The sequence below is a fragment of the Mastomys coucha genome, unplaced genomic scaffold (genome assembly GCF_008632895.1).
Source record: "Mastomys coucha isolate ucsf_1 unplaced genomic scaffold, UCSF_Mcou_1 pScaffold1, whole genome shotgun sequence".
Classification (NCBI taxonomy): domain Eukaryota; kingdom Metazoa; phylum Chordata; class Mammalia; order Rodentia; family Muridae; genus Mastomys; species Mastomys coucha.
Window position 1 is genome coordinate 80,095,590 of NW_022196891.1, and position 17,790 is coordinate 80,113,379.

The 17,790-nt window shown below is 42.8% G+C and overlaps 1 protein-coding gene across 4 annotated transcripts in view; it reads right to left on the reverse strand.

Moving 5' to 3' along the window:
* Disp1 (dispatched RND transporter family member 1) overlaps window positions 1–17,790 on the reverse strand; it is a 164,411-nt gene that overhangs the window by 55,279 nt on the left and 91,342 nt on the right. Inside the window, exon 1 of one of the 4 annotated variants that reach the window (XM_031337442.1) lies at window positions 6,449–6,696. The exons of the other annotated variants lie outside the window; for them this stretch is intronic. The gene's annotated coding sequence lies outside the window, so the exon portion shown is untranslated. Of the gene's footprint in view, window positions 1–6,448; window positions 6,697–17,790 lie in introns of those variants that run through there. 4 annotated transcript variants of the gene reach the window in all.

Genomic DNA, 17,790 nt, shown 5'->3' on the forward strand with positions numbered 1-17,790 from the left:
CCTCGTCCACTTTGCAAAACAAAGCCTGATACAGAGACTAAGTAGGCTGCCTGAGTCACACACCAGTGATGAGTGGTGAAACAAGGCAGACAGCTTGCAGACCCACCTTCTAAAGTGCAGATGCCACGCATTCCGCTAGCTGCTCACCAGGCTCCCCAAACTGAAGGTAAATGGCTATGGCTGCAATTCCATTTTGTAGCCAATTACACTTTCAGAAGAGTGGTGTTCCCTAGAGCACATTCACTAGATGAAAACGTCCAATGTTGGCCCCGTGCCTCCGGACTTAGGGGTCTGCTGAGGATGTGGCTAAAAGGTGGGTTCTGAACCATCTACCTGGAGGGGACAATAACTTCCAGCAACACGGCTGTGCTAGGCTAGTCCCTGGCACACATTCTCATGTAGAGGCTGTGGCAGCAAAGGAGCCTAAGTTACGGCAAGAGAGAGTCCAATGCAAGGGGGGCAAACAAAGGGCAGAGAGAGAAGGGCAGAAACAGAAGAGCAGAAACAGAAGGGCAGACAGAAGACATTTTAAGAGAAGCTCTAATTACAGCTCATAGCAATTCTCCCAAACTGCTATGTCCAATTTTGATAAAATTTGACAAGATCTGAATATCTTTGGTACAACTCATACATAAGAAATAAATTACCTTGCCTCTTTTTCTCCAAAGAGAGGATGGCCTTCAAGTCTTTTCAAAAGGACATAAGGCGAACTGGGAAGTGTTTGTATGTTAGCTATCAACCCTGTTTTGGTAGGAAGTCACTCCTCTGACACTGACTGATCTTGCCCTGAATGCTGCCCTTGGTTCTGGTCACCAGTACCATGCGGCTCTCAGTCCTCAGTACTGTGGAGACACGGGAGGCTTCTCTGACCACTGTGAGAAACAGTGCCTGCTCAGGGAGGTGAGGGTCTGGAAGGGGCTAGCCAGCCTTGTCTCCAGGGGCTTTCCTCATAACGCACTAGGAAAGTTTCTAAAAGTCATCTTTCTTTTTGCTTTCTTTAGTATAGAATAGAGTTTATTCAGGCCATGGGGAGGGTAATTAAGATAGTAGAGGCAGAGATGGGGGGAAGAGGGAGAGAGAGGGAGGAGTGGGAGGGGAGGGAAGTAGTGGCCAGCCGTGAGCATGTGGAGAGAGAGGGGAGAAGGGGATGGGGAGAGAGGAGGGGAAGGGAAGCAGAGAGAGCAAGGGAGTAAGAGAGGAGAAAGCAAATGTCATCTTTCTGTGTGGATCACTTTCTCAAAACACCTCTATGAGAACAGCTGAACCCATTACAGAGAAAACTAAGGTCAACAATATTAAAGCTGCATCCAAGTCACAGGCCTGGAATAAATCCACATGGAGACTCCAAGGGCAAGGCTCTCTACTACCTCAAGAGGGATCCAGGGAAATGCCAAGCTCAACCAGGATTTATAGGTTTCCAGGAGACAACTGACAGAAAGTTCTGTCTGAAGATTCACATAAAAAAAGCTCCTAAATTCAGCATTTCCCAAGATAGTTGGAAAAGTTACAGTTAAACTTTCAGGGCTATCAGAGGTATCTCACTGGATTAGAGGGCGTTACCCAGCCACTGCTACACTACTAGCTGGAAAGAAAACCCAGGCCAACTAACTGACCCATCCATGCTCTCGTCTACTATTTGGGTAATTTTGAAACAATGTAACTCCAGTGTGACACAAAGCCCATTGGTTCAGACAGAGATATAAGGAGCCAATTGTAGGCAGAGGCGTCTTCTTACCTTCTGAGACAAACTAATAGGGGTTTTTGTTGTTGTTGTTTGTTGTTGTTGTTTTAGCTCGCAAACGTTCTGCCATTAAACTCTTCAATAAGAATATTTATAAACATGTCCCCCTAAGCACTTACACTTGTTGCCAAGAACCATATAAAAGCTGCTATTGCTCCCAGAGGCATAAACTGCAGCAGACTCAAAGCTGGCTCCCAGCATTCCACAGCCACCGACCTACTCCAGAGACACCTCAGAGCCTCTTCACCAGCAATGGGCTTCCCACCGTGGAAATGCAAACTGAATTAGATGCAGGAGCTCTGAAAGGATTATAACCCTCTTTCAATGAGAATTCACCTTTGAAAGTGAAATGTACAAAGCGTTTTACCATCATACAACCTCTTTGAATATGATTCTACATGTAATACATATTGTTAAAGACATCAAAGAAGATAAACCATCAGTGCTGCACATCTTTAGACATAAATATTGACAGCATGTATAAAAGCTGAATGACACAGGAGGAGAATGGGCAGACTTGACCCAGAGTTACAACAGCACGAGGAAAGCTGGAGAGCCACTGGGAGACAATAAAGGAAGCAGAACAAGCCACCCAGACTGAACTCAGTTATCTCAGATGCGCTCTCCGGGCATGGACATATACATGCAGGAGAAAGCTGAGAAGGGAATGCCAGGCTTACAGAGAAACCAGCCTAACTCTTTCAATGCTTATGTCCAATGTGCCTTTGGTATCAGGTACACAGGAAGAGACAGGAGTGTAAAAATTGGGTTTCTCGTTACAATCTGAGACAAAGGATGCTAACTAGGCTAGCACCTTTCTTAGCACGAACACCTACCTCCCAAATGACGTACTTCACCAGCTCTATTACATACTGCAGTTTAGAAAGAAGTTCTTGGAGAGCCACAGGAATGATCTTGTCACACAGTACCCTCTCACACTCATGGTGTAAGGGAGAGAGATAAGCCTTGATATCTTTGAGTCTGTGTAGTTCCAATGTGGTTAAATTCTATTAAGCTGAATTATTTGTTAACTGTAAATATGGAGTACTGTGTTAATCCATATAACCAAAATTATATAAACTGAAGCAAAAGAAGCTTTCTAACTCAGATATGTCAAACAATGGCTACGAACAAGAAGGGCCAAGTGGTTACCTAACTCTCATCCCGGGCAAGGGACACATCTAGACCACAAGTCCGAAGGGAAATATAATGAGTCCAAGAAATATTTGCAAAACTCTAAGTCTGTTACAATAGTCTCCACCCTGGCTATACATCAGAATCACTTTGGTAATGTATATTTTTTAATTACAGAAATAGACCCCTGGCCAGCAGTTCTAATTTCATTCATACTATAATGGTACAGCTGTCAGGGTTTTTTTTTTAATAGGCGGCCAAGGCAGCACTTCATAGTTTACATAATCAATGTTCGTCAGTTTTTAAGAGGTTCCAACAACTGTCACTCAAAATAATCAACATTCAGAAACTACTTCAGGAAATATAAACAGTACTGCACAGTTAAGGATGGAGAGGCACACACTTCCCAACTTATAGCATCTGCAGCGCCTCCTGTGCATGGACAGGTGGAAGTAAGAACGTGGCACAGAAGCGGCCTTATTTGGACATCAGTGTACATGAGAGACAACTGCAGAATTCCTGAAACAACCTGCCACAGTCTCAGTGACTTGGGGCTCTTCTGAAGGCAATTTAGGAAATAGCTATTTTGACTAATAAGTTTATTTAACCCTCAAAAAAAGTACATCCCCAATCACTGGTCAGTTTCTAAAGTCTCCAGCTCCTCCAACTGAGGAGCATGTTCCCCAAAGTTCACACCTAGAAAGGGGAAAGGCCGGCTCTGGCGACACTGTGAGCAACCTAAGTTTCTCGGGTCACACGGCCTCCAGATGCCAGGCTGCTTCCCAGAGTCATGCCCCCACGAAGTAAGAACTACAGAGCACTCACTCTGGCACAAGCAGGAGCCATGGGATGCAGCAGTCCTTGCTTTAGGTCATTCAAACATACTCTTTCTCAAGAAAACTCAACTTGTAGCAAGGCAGCCTCTCTCCTCTCCCTAGTTCTTGGTCACACAGGATCATGTTACTGAGCCAGCTAGAGACACCACATGATGCTTAACACTTCACATACCACAAACCCTCAAACTTTATCAGCTCAGAGGAAATGCCCATCACTGGGGTAAGACAAGAAGAAAAACTGTCTTTCGCTTACTGCCTCACTAAAGTATGTGAACAATTTTTAAAATTTTCTCATTTCACCAAAAACTGGGATAGCTTGCCAGAAAGCATTTTAAACTATGTGATTTAAATGGTAATGGGTTTACTGAGAATTAGTTCCCCTACAAATGCTGTGTCAGTGCCAGGCCCCCAACCCCTGCTGATCTGTGAACTTTAAGTAGTAGGAAATCAAGTTCCCAAATGGGTCCTTCCCTGAAGAGTCTGGCCCAGAGGGTCTCAGGAGGATCTTTTAGTTTACTGAGCATCTTGGGAAACATCACTCAGGTATTTGTAGGAAACATTGTTAAGGGCATCCCTTGAGGAAAGGACTCTGAAAACTGGTTATGAAACCAGTGGATTCATAAAGGTTTTGTTCTTTTCTCCATTTGATCTGTATGTTTACTTTTAGTAAAGCCAGGCTATAATTTTCATAAATACATCTCTATTCCATACTTAAATGATCAACACAAATGTTCCTGAATTTTGATATGTGCTTTCTTGTACAGTAACAGTAAATACTGTTCACTTGGGATTGTCTGCTTGCAAAAGTAATTAACATATTTTTCAGTTAAAGAGGTAAGTATCCCTATTTAGCAATCCATATGAGAAGCACCTACTATGCTCCTTGTGAGTTTTTTTATAACTTAAATACGAAGGCTGGTATTAAATGATTCTATTTAGCAGATACTAAATGAGAAAATGAAAAAGTAAGGAGAACAACCCACCATTTCTCAAAGTTAGCATGTATATACGCACGTTATATTGTACATTATATATAGTTACTAATAGGTATCATATATGATATCATATATCATATATAATATATGTAGCATATATCACAAGCATTTCACTGTCTTGGATCTTATCTCAATTTTATCTCTTGTGTTGGGGTATGGTCACTAATTACAATGTTTTAAAAAGAGACAATGTTCAGTGTAAGTTCAGGCTGTCTGACACATGTATTTGTGTTTTAAAGGTCATACTGTGAGAATGCTCAGATCCAACCCCAGGACTCAGGTCAATTAAGACAGAAGGAGAAGAACAGGAAATAACAACCACAGAAAAGGAGATTTCTCAAGAGTTACCAAAAAGAGTAATTGGTTCAATGTAAGCTACACAGACAGGAGATTAGAGCGAAAGGTTAGAGGAATCAGTCTTATATAGACCACGTTCCAAGTAGAGACAAGGCTAATATGTTTCTTAAACTGCACTGCAGAACAGTACTTAAGCCATTAAATATTTTCTATACTTGCTACAAGTAGTTTATGGTCACAGTTCTTAATTTCAAGTCTACGACATAAGGTACATAAAACATAAGGCATTTCAAATTTTGTGTAATTCCTTAAGTTGTCTAATAGTCAACATCTGACATCACCAACCAGAAAGGCAAAACTGAAGAAGAGATAAACGAGACAACTGTTCGTCTTAACACACTAAAAGCAGAACTTGGCATTACTTGTTAACAGCACACAAGGAGTGAGCCTGCTGCCCACTGGGCCAGGGCTTCCTTCTGGTCTGGTGGCTGCCCAGTCACAGGAAACCCAAGTTCCAGCCTAAGATCACCCTCTGCAAGTGAAAGGAACATACTTCATCCAGGTCCGCAGGAACACTTGCAGTTAAAGTCAGTTCTTACTCAGCAATCAAAGTGTGCCCTGCAAGCCGCTCACCATCCCTGCTGAAGGCCGTCTGCTCACTCCCAACCAAGATCAAAGATGTGAGCTTTCAGTCACACAGGACATACTGATGGAGTAAGGCCAGTCGGAACTTTTTTTCTCCTTTTTGCCAATTACATATAAACTACCTATTCACAGTTTTTAAACAAAAGTCAATATAGCAAAGTCTATTTTGCTACTAACAAGACTTTAAGCAGTAAATCCAATCCTAATGTAGCCATCACTGCAACAATTAAAGTACACACAAGGCATGACATTTAATTAGCTCAGGTGCAGCTGAAAGGAGCACACGGGATTGAATCTGGAAATGACCTGGGGTAAAACTGAGCCCTGTGCTGCCGACCAGAGCCTCAGAGGCTCCCGCTCAGCTGCTCTCCTCACAGCGAAAGCCTAATTTACTTCCATAAAACACTTAATTGGCAGATGTGAGTAAAGTGACTCCTAGAGTCATTCCCTGTCTTTTTTATCAATGGCCACGGTAGAGGCACACTTTCAGTATTTTCTCCAATTCGGGCAGAGAAGGTATGAAACAATATACTTCACTTTAAATCTTAGGTTTCCTTCCAACTCCACAAAGAAAGCATGTTTTAATAAAGTTATGAATAGCAAGCCCTCCCGTACGGCACCACATTACAAATTCAAATGGATGCTGCAAGATTCTTAAAGTATTAAAACTCTATTCAGCATTTACATTGAAAACAAGTACACTGGATTTTTAAATAGTCTTAGAAAATAGGTTCAATTTAAAAACAAATTCCTCTAAAACAACAAACATCCACCTAGAGAAGCAGAAATAAAAATATTACCTTTCTTTTAAAAGAAGAAAATTCTCGGCACAGTGTGGTCTGCAAAAGCTGAGAGCAGCCACAGCCAGGGCTGACCAGGCAGGGAACTCAGAACAGAAAGCAGGAGCTGGCAGGAGCGGAGCGGGAGTGGGAGTGAATGACAGGCACAAGCAGAAGCTTTGAATGGGCAAGTAAGGGGCTGGGACTTCTCTGTTTGCTCTGGGAAAGGAGGGAGAGTTTCTCTCCTACTTAACCCCTTGGGGCAAAGCCTTAATAATGGCAACAGCTGGTACACAGAGGGACTTGATCTGAGCACTGAGGTCAGCCAGCCAGGATATGAAGGTGACATGTCATTTCTAGCCTTTTCCTGCTTCTACAGGGAAATTGCAGAGGGCTGTGTTTAGTTATAACATCCTTTGATCTTCTGGATTTAAAGTTACTTAGTAGATTAAAGCCATGTTGGCTGATAATGCTGGCCTGCTCGGCCTAGTTTAAGAGCCACAGACTCGGTTTTCTGACACATTGGCTACTACATCTAGACTAACACAAATAAACACCAGTGCCTGTTTATTTCCAAGTTTGAGTCTTGTGTTCTTTCACAATTGGCTCTTGAAATCCTGCTTTCCAAGGAGAAAGTTCACAGTCGTTCTCCTCCTCTCCCTCCCCCCCCTTCTTTTTAAGAAGGAAGTATTAGCCAATACAGTGATAAGTATTTTTTTCTCCCAATTTTCCCAAACAAAAATAGTTGTTGGTTAAATGGATTTGCTTTTTATAAACAGATGGTCATAATGATGCCAGTGTAGAATTTTATATAAATCTTTATAAACCTCTGCAAATACATACCATATATTTATAAATGATAACCTCTTAGAAAGCAAGTGACAATTTACTGAAACCTGAACTCCGCTCTTCATGTCTTGAATAATAAAAGTGTATGAACAGTTTTCTGTTGTGATACACTGATTAGTTAGTTATGTGAAGAGTGGATATTCAGGTTTCCAAAGCAGGAGCGAAGGAGAAGGTGACATTGGGCTTCGTCTAAATAATGTTTCATTATTAGGATTCTCTCAAAAGAGTAAAAAAATAAAATAAAATAAAAAATTAAATATACAGAATGAGGGAAAATTCTCAAATTACATACCTAAGTGTCTACTATCAGATACGTGTTTATAAACAAACAACCCAAAAACTATAAGTCATCCATAAAAAGAAAATCCACTTTAAAGAGGCCAAGGTTTTGAAAAGGTGTCTCCCAAGGCATCAAGTAGCTAAGACTAATTAGTGATTTAAGGAAATAAAAATTAAAACCATACTGAAATGGGTATTATTTCATACCCTCAAAGATGGTCAAAACAAAGAAAGAAGAATCGCAAACACTGTCAGAAGCAGAAGAGACCATAATGCTTTGGTGCAGCTTTTGGGAATTTCAGGGACTAACAGACTCAGTGAATGACCTAATCAGTCACCACACAACCCAGAGACTCCAGATACGGCATTTCTGGGTTCACACTTTGAGAATCTGCCTGTGAGATCTAAGTTACCTGCAGCTCCCCAAACAATCCTTGTGGTGTTTTCCCAGACACCAAGCCATGTTCCTGATGAGGTGGGAGCTCTGACTTGCTGGCACACACATTCCAGTGAGGACAGACAAGAGGAAGTGCTCCTGTTTGCCTGTCACACATACAGGGAGAGGTACATCTCTGGCAGCCCCTGAACACTACATTTTTCACTGTATTTCTGCTTTCTGTTGGTGATCTCGCTGTTTAAGACCACAGCTAAAGGGCTGCTTGGTACTTTCAAGTGCAAGAAGGCTGCTGGGACACATGAGTGAGAGAAAAATGTGTGTGTGAAGTAAATGTTTTCAGGCACGAGTCCCATTGCTGTTAGGCATGAATACCAATGTTAAGGAACCAACAATATACATCGGGGGAGCCATCTCTAAGCAGAAACACATAAAGCCAGGTTTACATAGATTATCTGAAGAGAGTGCTGTGAACATGGGTTCACAGGAACATATGCCCGAATTTCTGGATGACTTACTGCTCACTTGTTTCTAGTGGCTTTCTGGACTTATGTATCACAAATGATAACTGACTCAATGTAACTAAAAGAACTAAAGGCAAGCTCTTGCAAAACGTGGACATGAACACTCAGAGCACCGAGAGTAGAGACAAGCTGCATGTCCATCAAATGACTACGAGGTAGGCGTGTTGCCAAAGCATCTTTACAGCATAGTACAAGTCTGCCAAGAAACAGAGAATGCACGCAACCACACGAGTCAACCTTCAGACCTTTGTCAAGGGAAAGCCAGAAGCACGAGGCCCCATATTCCATGACTTTACTTATATAAAGCATCCAGAATAGGCAAATCATGAAGACAAAAAGTGAGCTAATGGTCGCCCTGGGCTGGAGCTTGTGGCTGCAGTGGGGACCTGCAGCTGGTAGGTAGAGTTTCCTTCTGAGTGCTGCAATGTTTCAGAATTACACAGCTCCACCATGGGGTGAAATCCACTCAACCAGACACTTACAAGAAGTGAAATCTTTGGTATGTTAATTATGTTTCAATAAAAAGAATAAGGTGTAAGATTCTCACCATATGGCCAGTGGCTGTGTGCACTTGAGTGTGCATCGGGATTCCCTGGAGCGAGATGGATACACTTGTTACTGGGTCATGTCGCCTGCATTCTGATGCTGAAGGTCTTGGGCAGGGATTAGGGTTGGAGGTACATTGGAAAATTTGATTTTCTAGGATGTCTGGACTGGTAATCAGACCCATATTTTAGGAAGCACTGCATTACAGACAATCCAGGCTCCTAAAGGATCTTTTCATCTCTACATCTCCTACATTTACCTAGAATACAGTCAACCTGGGGATGGGAGCTGGGCTGGGCAGGAAGGCAAGGGGAGGAAAGAAAGGAAGGGCTTAGTTGAACTAACATCAACGTCTGATGATAATTTAACATCTAAAAATCCTCAAGAAAACTATATTAACTAATTAAAAATGAAGATATATTTTTAATTAATTAATTTATTCACTTTGTATCCCAGTATCTACATACCCTCCCACCCCCCAAATGAAGGTGTTTTTAACACTCTCTGGTCACCTTAACAATACTTTCATTTAGTTTATTAAAATGACCAACCTCTTATCATTGTGCTTCTCCTCAAAAAATATGAAAATTTATAGAGCTGTTCCATACATGGTTGCAAGAAACTCCTTAACACCATACATGGTTGCAAGAAACTCCTTAACGCCATTATAGTGCCACAAACCCAAAGGCCTCTCTCTGGCTCCCAGACCCGAACATCTTCATTTGTATTTGTAGCAGCTGCTGACCTCTATCGGATGCCTTAAAGTTTGGGGTGTTGTGTAAACAGGCAGGTGAAAGTGCCTTTGCCACATGGCATATGCCACTATTTCATAAAGAACAAACATGGGAGATCTCAGACCCTTTAGCATGTTCTTAACATCATTCAGGGCAAAAAGGACCCTGAGAGGTCCTCCTGCTCTCTAAAAAGTGTCAGTCTATCTCTGTGAAGTTAGAGGCACACAGGTTTAGGGTAGGGTGACAGGAGAGGCCCGCTTGGTACTTTTTACAAAATTAGAAAAGAACTGCTCGCTGGCACGCTCTTCCCAGAGGCAGGCAGCCCAGAGCGCAGGTTTGTCACGTGATACTTCATGAGTAAGCTAGGGGCAAGACAGAGCGGTGCTCCAGCAAGATGTTTCTCACATTGGTCAAATCAACAGCTTGGTCATTTTTAAGTATAAATTCAGAAAAGGAAATGCTGGTAAAGCCACAGACAGTAGTCCAGGCTGGGGTTCAGGGCTTCTGGTGTCCAGACCTTTAGATAGCCGCTAAGTTCTCAGGCCAGAACCCAGGATTGCTCAAGTTGCTCTACAGTTCAAAAGGCAGTCCATGAGGAGCAGGAAACCCACGCAGCTTTCTCAGCTCATAACCTACGAGCAGTTACTTAATCCAGACGTTACGTCCTCCATCTACAAAGTGTAATGTTAGGAAGGATTATCTCAGAGGCTCTGGATTCAGTTGTGATAAATTTTGAGGCCGCTACAAAAAGATAAATCCCTGTTTTACCATTTAAGATTATATTCCAAATTATGTTAGCAAATTGGGAACAAAGGCGGGATGCAGGCAAACTGTAGCAGAGCAGTCATGGGTCCCGTGCACTTGGAAATGGGCATCAATCTCCCATGCTCCTCTTATCTGACAGCTGTCATCTGCTAATCTCCTTACCCCATTTCCTGCTGGAAATCCTATCTCCCGATCTGTAATTCTCACAACTGAAGCTGCAGGGCTTTATCTCCCACGGTCTGACAGCTGAAGAATGTGCTCTTCCTGTCTCCTCAGCCTCCAGCTCTAATCCACGCTGCCCCTGGCCATCTTCACTTGCTCAGTATTGATTTACTGAACCCTCACACTACAAAACCTCTCCTAACCCTGCTTGCCAAATCCCAGGTTTGGGGATGTTAATGAAAACAGCCTCCAGAAAGAGAAAGACACCTAAAAATCAGTCTCCTTTGTCAGGGCGGGGGAAGGCTCTCTGTGTCGCTGCAGTTCCCCTCTGCCAGATCGTCCACCGAAATCTACAAGGCCTCCCAAGCTCCCGCCTGGAGCCCTCCTGGCGAGTGAGACTGTATTTTCATACAAGGAAGCCTGGACCCTGAGTCAACACTACCACAACTGCCTTAGATGGCTTGCAGAACTTGTCCATTATCACTTGCAGAACCTGACCCTCTTTCCTTACATAACTATGTTATTTTGGGTATCCCCAAATGCAGTCACATGCCACATGGGCTATTAATTTACATGTAAAGAAATTAGACTTCAGTATCCGAGTGCACTCAGTGGCACTCTGAATGTCCAGCAGCCCCCGACTCATAGCCGTGGAGCTGGAGGGCAGACCCCACTCCCACCAGAGCACACAGAGACTGCAGGCAGCTCCAGCTCCAACAGCCACATGGCTTTCCTCACTCTCCCCTTAAGGTTATCTTCTTTGTTCCTTCTTCATGGAACCCATCACTCACAACACCTATTGAGCTTTCTTCCACCTAAGGAGTTCGCTCTTTGGCCTGCTGGTACTTGGGGAACGTACTCGGCTCCTGTCTCTCAGCTCCACGCCCTCCCCAGCCCACACCCCTCCTCTCCCCATTGCACAGCTGCTGCTTCAGCACTCCTTTCCAATGTTTAATTCTCTTAGCGTTCTCACTGGCGGCCTCAGGGCTCGCTTTTCTCCTTCCTCAGACTTCAGTACTCTCTGCTGCATGTCCAGGCCGAGCCTCTGCAGTGTCTTACCCTCAGCCCTGGGCAGTGACTGACAGCTTGTCTCTATTCTCTCCACCAACTTCTGCTCTAAGTTTTATTCTGCAGCTTCTGTTGTCCAGTAACATTCCAGTTACGTGTCCTTGCAGCCGCAACAATCTAAACATAAATTGTCAGCATCAAAGAACTTGTTGAGTTTTCCTATCCTTCTGAATGCAAATTTTAAGTGTTATGCACCATTTTAAGTGAAATTGAAATAGCCCGTGTGGCATGTGCTTTTGGGATGCCCAAAATAACATAGTTCTATTAGAAAGAAGGGTCGGCTACTGCAAGTGATCATGGACATGTTCTAGAGAACATGTGAGGCAGCTGTGCTAGTCTTGAAGAAACTCAGGATCCAAGTATCCAGAGGCCAGGAAAGAGCATCATATCCCCTAAAATGGGGGTTACAGTTATGAGCCACCATGGAAATGCTGGGATTTGAACTTGAGTCCTCTGGAAAAGCAGCCAGTGCTCTCAAGTACTGAATCATCTTACCAGACCACAGTTTTCTGATCCACTCTCTCAGTCACTTTAAACCCACAAATTTGACTTCAATGGTTATCTGTGGCCTGCTAGATCTATGCTGCATCCTGAGGTACAGTGGAGTCATCTTCGACCTTTAAGTAACTCCAGCTTTTTTGCTCCCTTCCTAGCCACTGCCACCCAGCCCTTCAGTTCCACTCCCTCAGTCACCTTGGTTTAAGTTTCCCTTAGATAATCACCAGGGCCTAACCCGTGTGATGAATGCAGAGTTTGTACTTTTTTCAACCTAAGCAACATAGCACTTCTATATATTCACCAGCAGAAGAGGCACAGCCGATCAAACCAGCGTCGTTCAGAAAATGCTAAGGATCACTGTGTGCACACAGTTTAGTCATTTTAGCTGGAATGCAAGCTCCTCCCTTACAGAGGTTCTCCCTCCCTCCCTCCCTCCCTCCCTCCCTCCCTCCACCCTTCCTTCCCTCCCTCCTTCCCTGGCGGATGCCCCCCAAAATGGACTTTCTTTCCTTCTTGTACTGACGGTGTGGCTCAGTGTTAGTTAGTGAGTCTCCCTGTGTGCTGGAGGCCCTGGATTTAATCTCCAGAAGGGATGCTTGGTCGGGTCACAGTGGAACTTGCTTTACAATGAGCAAGACTGCATACATCCTCTGCCCTACACTATGCCTTCTACCACCAAGTCCCTTCAATTACATTTCCAACTTCCTATAATCCCCCCCTTTTTTTTGTAAAGCATATGGACAACCACAGATCTTCCATGAAACCTTCTCAGATGCCTGAAGCAGAGGTCCTGATGTCCTGCTCTAAGTCACATGACCCTGATAGCTCTTACACCACTTCTCATATGCCAATTTTAAACTTTGGTTTTTTTTTTGTTTTTAGAAAACCAGGGCCATTTATATCTCCTGCCTTCTTAATCTACATTTAAAGGCAAAGGCTCTATTATCTTTAGGTCTCGGAGGAATGTATATAAAGCACATTATACTATGTACTAAGTTAATATTTACACTTTACAAATGTTGACTGAACAAGTCACAGTTCATAATTTGTTACTATGACATATATTATATTCTTATTACGCAGAGTGTAGAACTGAAATATAGCCTTCAAATAAAATTCAGTATACAAAATCTATTTTCCTGATGACTTATATAGATAGGCCCTAGGGACCATTCCTGCCACAGCTGTGCAAAAGAAACAACAGTCAGGATTAAGTTCATGTCGATTCTGATTGCAGTATGGTGCACCATTCCCTGCTGTAAATTCTGAATACTAACGCACTACTGAATACTAAGGAAGTCTGGCTACTCACCTTTTCTCTGAACTAGTACCTGTCAGATCAAAAGATAATATGCAAGTTCACTCAAAGACAGCTTCTCAACTCTCACTTGTTTTTTGTCATAGGGTTTTCCTAGGCATTAACAGGTATTTTTAAACAACAACAACAAAAATAAATATATAATTTTTTCTTTCCTCCACAGTGAGCCATTACAGGCACTAGCCTGTAGACTTTCTATTTAATCTCTGGCTAATCTTATTGTAGCAAATCTCATTTCTATGATAAAGCATCATAAAAATTAGTGAATGGAGGAAATCTTGGGGTTTAACTCATATAGTTTTTGTTTGATTTGATTAAAAATTTAAAAAATCATATATATCTTATCAATATTACAAGAAGCATTTGGTTATCCAGAATGAAATGCATTTATTATTAGCCGATAAGCTATCAAACATCTTAAAGAGATCAGAAACTGGAATGCATACTTTATAAGAAAAGGCACGTGCATCAGTGGGACTCAGGGATGGGGCAGCCTACATTCTTCTGCAGACTCCACAGGATGGAGCTCCCTGAACCTAACCAAAAGAAATTACTATTAAAAACCTCAAGGATGGAGAGGAGAAGGTAGTAGGCTCAGGAGTTCAAGCTCACCCTCCAATCCACTACACGTAAAGCACAATGCCAGCTTCTCTCAAAACAACAAAGAGAAAAAAATCAAACAAGCCCTGCCTCTGAAAACGTGAAAGTTAATACAAGGCCGGTTTATTACAGTTCCGCATTTGTCTGCAAGGAGAGCTTTCCTGTCATGAAAAAGTGTTAAAGTTCAGAGGAGAGAAGGCTCTGATTTGATAGGTTTATATATTTTAAAAAGGCCAAAGCATTTCAGGCATTACAAAGTAATAAGACTGCAGACAGATGACCTAAGAATATAATCTTAAGATGCACAAGGATTTAAAAACAAAGCTTAATATTAACAGCTCTGGGCAGCTTCCAAAATATTTCTGGTTTACAATATAGGATTTCAAAATGTGATATTATACTTTTACAATAGAAGTTCTTGGCAGGAAATCTCCTGTTAAAATGAAGAACAATATATCTTGAATTTAATCTAATTAGAACGTTCTCTTAAGGCTTTCAGTTGTATCTTGTTACAAAGCTCTCCACTGAATAAAAGTGAAAGCAGTGTGTGTAGAGTGTGGATTCTGTCCAAAAAACTGAAATCTTCCATAAGCCGGATAGTGGGTGTTTATGGGGAGAGTGACTCTTGCCTTCTTCACAGCAGGAAGTAAAGAAGTGTGCAGTGAATCTCCTAACTGTTAGATACGATAGGGAACTACCTGTCATCTGAATACACAACGAATACACACACATCCTATTCTTTGATATAAAATGAAATTGTACAGAAGAGTATATAAAACTCAAGTCGGGCTGGAGAGATGGCTCAGCCATTAAGAGCACTGACTGTTCTTCTGGAGGTCCTGAGTTCAATTCCCAGCAACCACATGGTGGCTCACAACCATCTGTAATAGGATTGGATACCTTCTTCTGGTGTGTCTGAAGACAGCTACAATTTACTCATATACAATATAAAAAAACAAAACCCAAAACCCTCAAGTCCTCTTTCTCTCTTTCTACTTATATTTTTATAGTGGTTGTTCTTGCACATTCCTATGTTGTACTGTTTCTGCCGAAGGCAGAACCTGAAACCACCCAAACTCTAAGGCTGAAAACACTGGACGCAGGAATCACGAATGTGGGGGAAGCTGCTTTCGATGTTGAAAACACATACAGTAGCGATTCAAAAGTTCAAACAGTTCAAAATTGTGAAAGTCATTCTCAATCTTGCTTCAGAAATTTGTTTATGAGATAAAATTCTGCAAGACGGCTAAAAAAGGTAAGAAATAAAGTTGGATAAGAAATAAAAAAGATAAATGAGCAAGGGAGTAAGGATTTCATTTTATGTCAGAATTAAAGACTATGAGAAGACACAGAATATCCTGGTAAGGCGGTGTTGTCAGACTTAAATTCGGGCTTGGCTGAAAGCAAACACTGATGTAAATGGACTGCACTGGCAACCACTTGGTCCTGGGCAGCAGTTAAAAGGGCCCTGCATCCTTAAGGGCAGGGCAGCAGTCACACTGAAAAGGTGTGGGCCTGGTGATGGCCTGTCTCCCCAGTTACTGAGACTAAGTTAAGTTCAGGAATTCAAAACTACTTTGTATAAGAAAGCAATACCCGACCCCCAACTCAAAAAGAAAAACAAAATCACAACATGGAAACAAAAACCATCTCAATGTGCCCCCCACCCGAAGGCAGGGAGGCAGTAGTAGCCTCAGTCATGGGAAGTGGTCCCTCCAGGCCTCCTTACTGAAGCCCTCAGCAGGTCCTAGCAGCCTACAGCCACCCACTGAGGCAGAATTATGTTTCTCCTGAGGACCCAGTAGGGACTGCTCCAGCTGCAGTGTTGGGAAATGTGATGTGACAAGGTGCTGTCCCAGTCCCACTAGGGCCAGGCAGAGCCTGCAGAAGGCATCTTAACCAGTGCAGGAGAGAAAGCAGGCTTCCTTGTTAATACATTCCAGGTCCTACCCAAATAACCCAGCTTGGCAGCACTGATGCCAGTGCGGGAGGAAACTCTTTCATGTGTTTAAACTCCTCAATTACAAAACTCACAACCTCATCTTATCTCATGAAAATGGCCTGACATGCAGAGAGCAAAGCCTTGGCTTAGGCACTGAATTGGTGAAGAAATGCCAAAGAAGAGAGGCACCCAGACACTTTGAGTACAAAGCAATAACAACAAAAAACAAGCTTACACAATTTTTTAAGCTGTGTGTGTGTGCACGTGCGTGCGCACACACTGCCATAACTTGAGAGGTGCAGAAAACAATGTGTGGGAGTCGGTTCTCTATTCAACTACGGGGTCCTGGGGGCCAAATTCAGGCCGTCAGGTTTGCTAGCGAGCACCTTCATCGGCAGATGAGCTCATGAGCCCTTACACGGTTACTAATAGCAAGAAAAGTACTGTATTTCCTAGGTAGGGCACTGCATTTAAGTTCCAAGTTAAGCTGTCAACAGGGTACCGCCAAGATGACTTTTGCCTGAAAACAAAACAGCAATACATCCAGAAGAAAGATTCATACTACAATATTAGTATTAGTTAGTCCTCATACTTTGCAAAGATGTAAAAGTAGTTCTGAGGAGCCACAGAATAAACTATCAAGCTCTGCTGTGTTCCTAAGTTAAGGCATGAGCTTTGCTGCTCTGCTGGCTCTCTCAGTCAGCGTCCAAGGATCCCTAAGAGCTCTATTCAGTGTTCTCCAGTCTCTGCCCGCCCTCAGCCTCAGCAAGGGAACATGATGCACTCCCTCTCCCATCCCAGTGGGACCTGAGGCAATGTGATCCTTGCTCCTTCCTCTGCCAAGTGTGATGCCTTGGAATTCACATCCACACCCTGCTGGCTCTGTTAGGAGTCAGACCTTTTAGATGGAGAAGCACAGCCACAAACTTCTAAAATAATCCTTATTCTTATGTAGAATTAAAACACACTTCTTACTTTCATTGAAGAATTTTAACTTTGGAGGTCATCAAGATGGCTTAGCAAGCCAGAAGACCCACCTCAGACCTCTGAAACTCCAGGAAAAAGGAGAAAGTTCTTCAGACCTACACATACTCTGGCCCATGTACATGCATAGACACATGAACATAGGCACACACACACACATATGCACACACACATATACACTGGCATATGTACAAAAGTGCACACAACACACGCAGATACACAAACATGCAAATATACACATGCATGTACATGTACACACACATATACAAATGCAGACACACACAGTCACATCCCCCACACACAACAAATCTTAAAAAAAAATGTAGAGAATTGTTAAGTATTGGAAGCAATTGTCTGTCTGTGTTAGCTGTTCATCATTTTAACAATACATGTGATGATTCAATCAGTGGCTTTAGCTTCCTGTCACTATAACAAATAACTGAGAAACCAAGCAGAGACGGGGAACACAAAGAGAAAGGACTTATTTGGCAATGGTTTCAAGGTTCGATGGGTCAACTGGTCCCCCTGCTGTTAGGCCTGTGGTTAAATACAAAATGCATGGAGTGCACTCCACAGCCAGGGAGTAAAAGAAAAGAAAGGGCCCGGATCCCCCTTTCAGAAGGAACTGTGAACCTGCCACGCACACTTGTGTGATGGCGGTATTTGAGGCGAAAACTTCAAGGAAAGTCAGCCTCCTGCC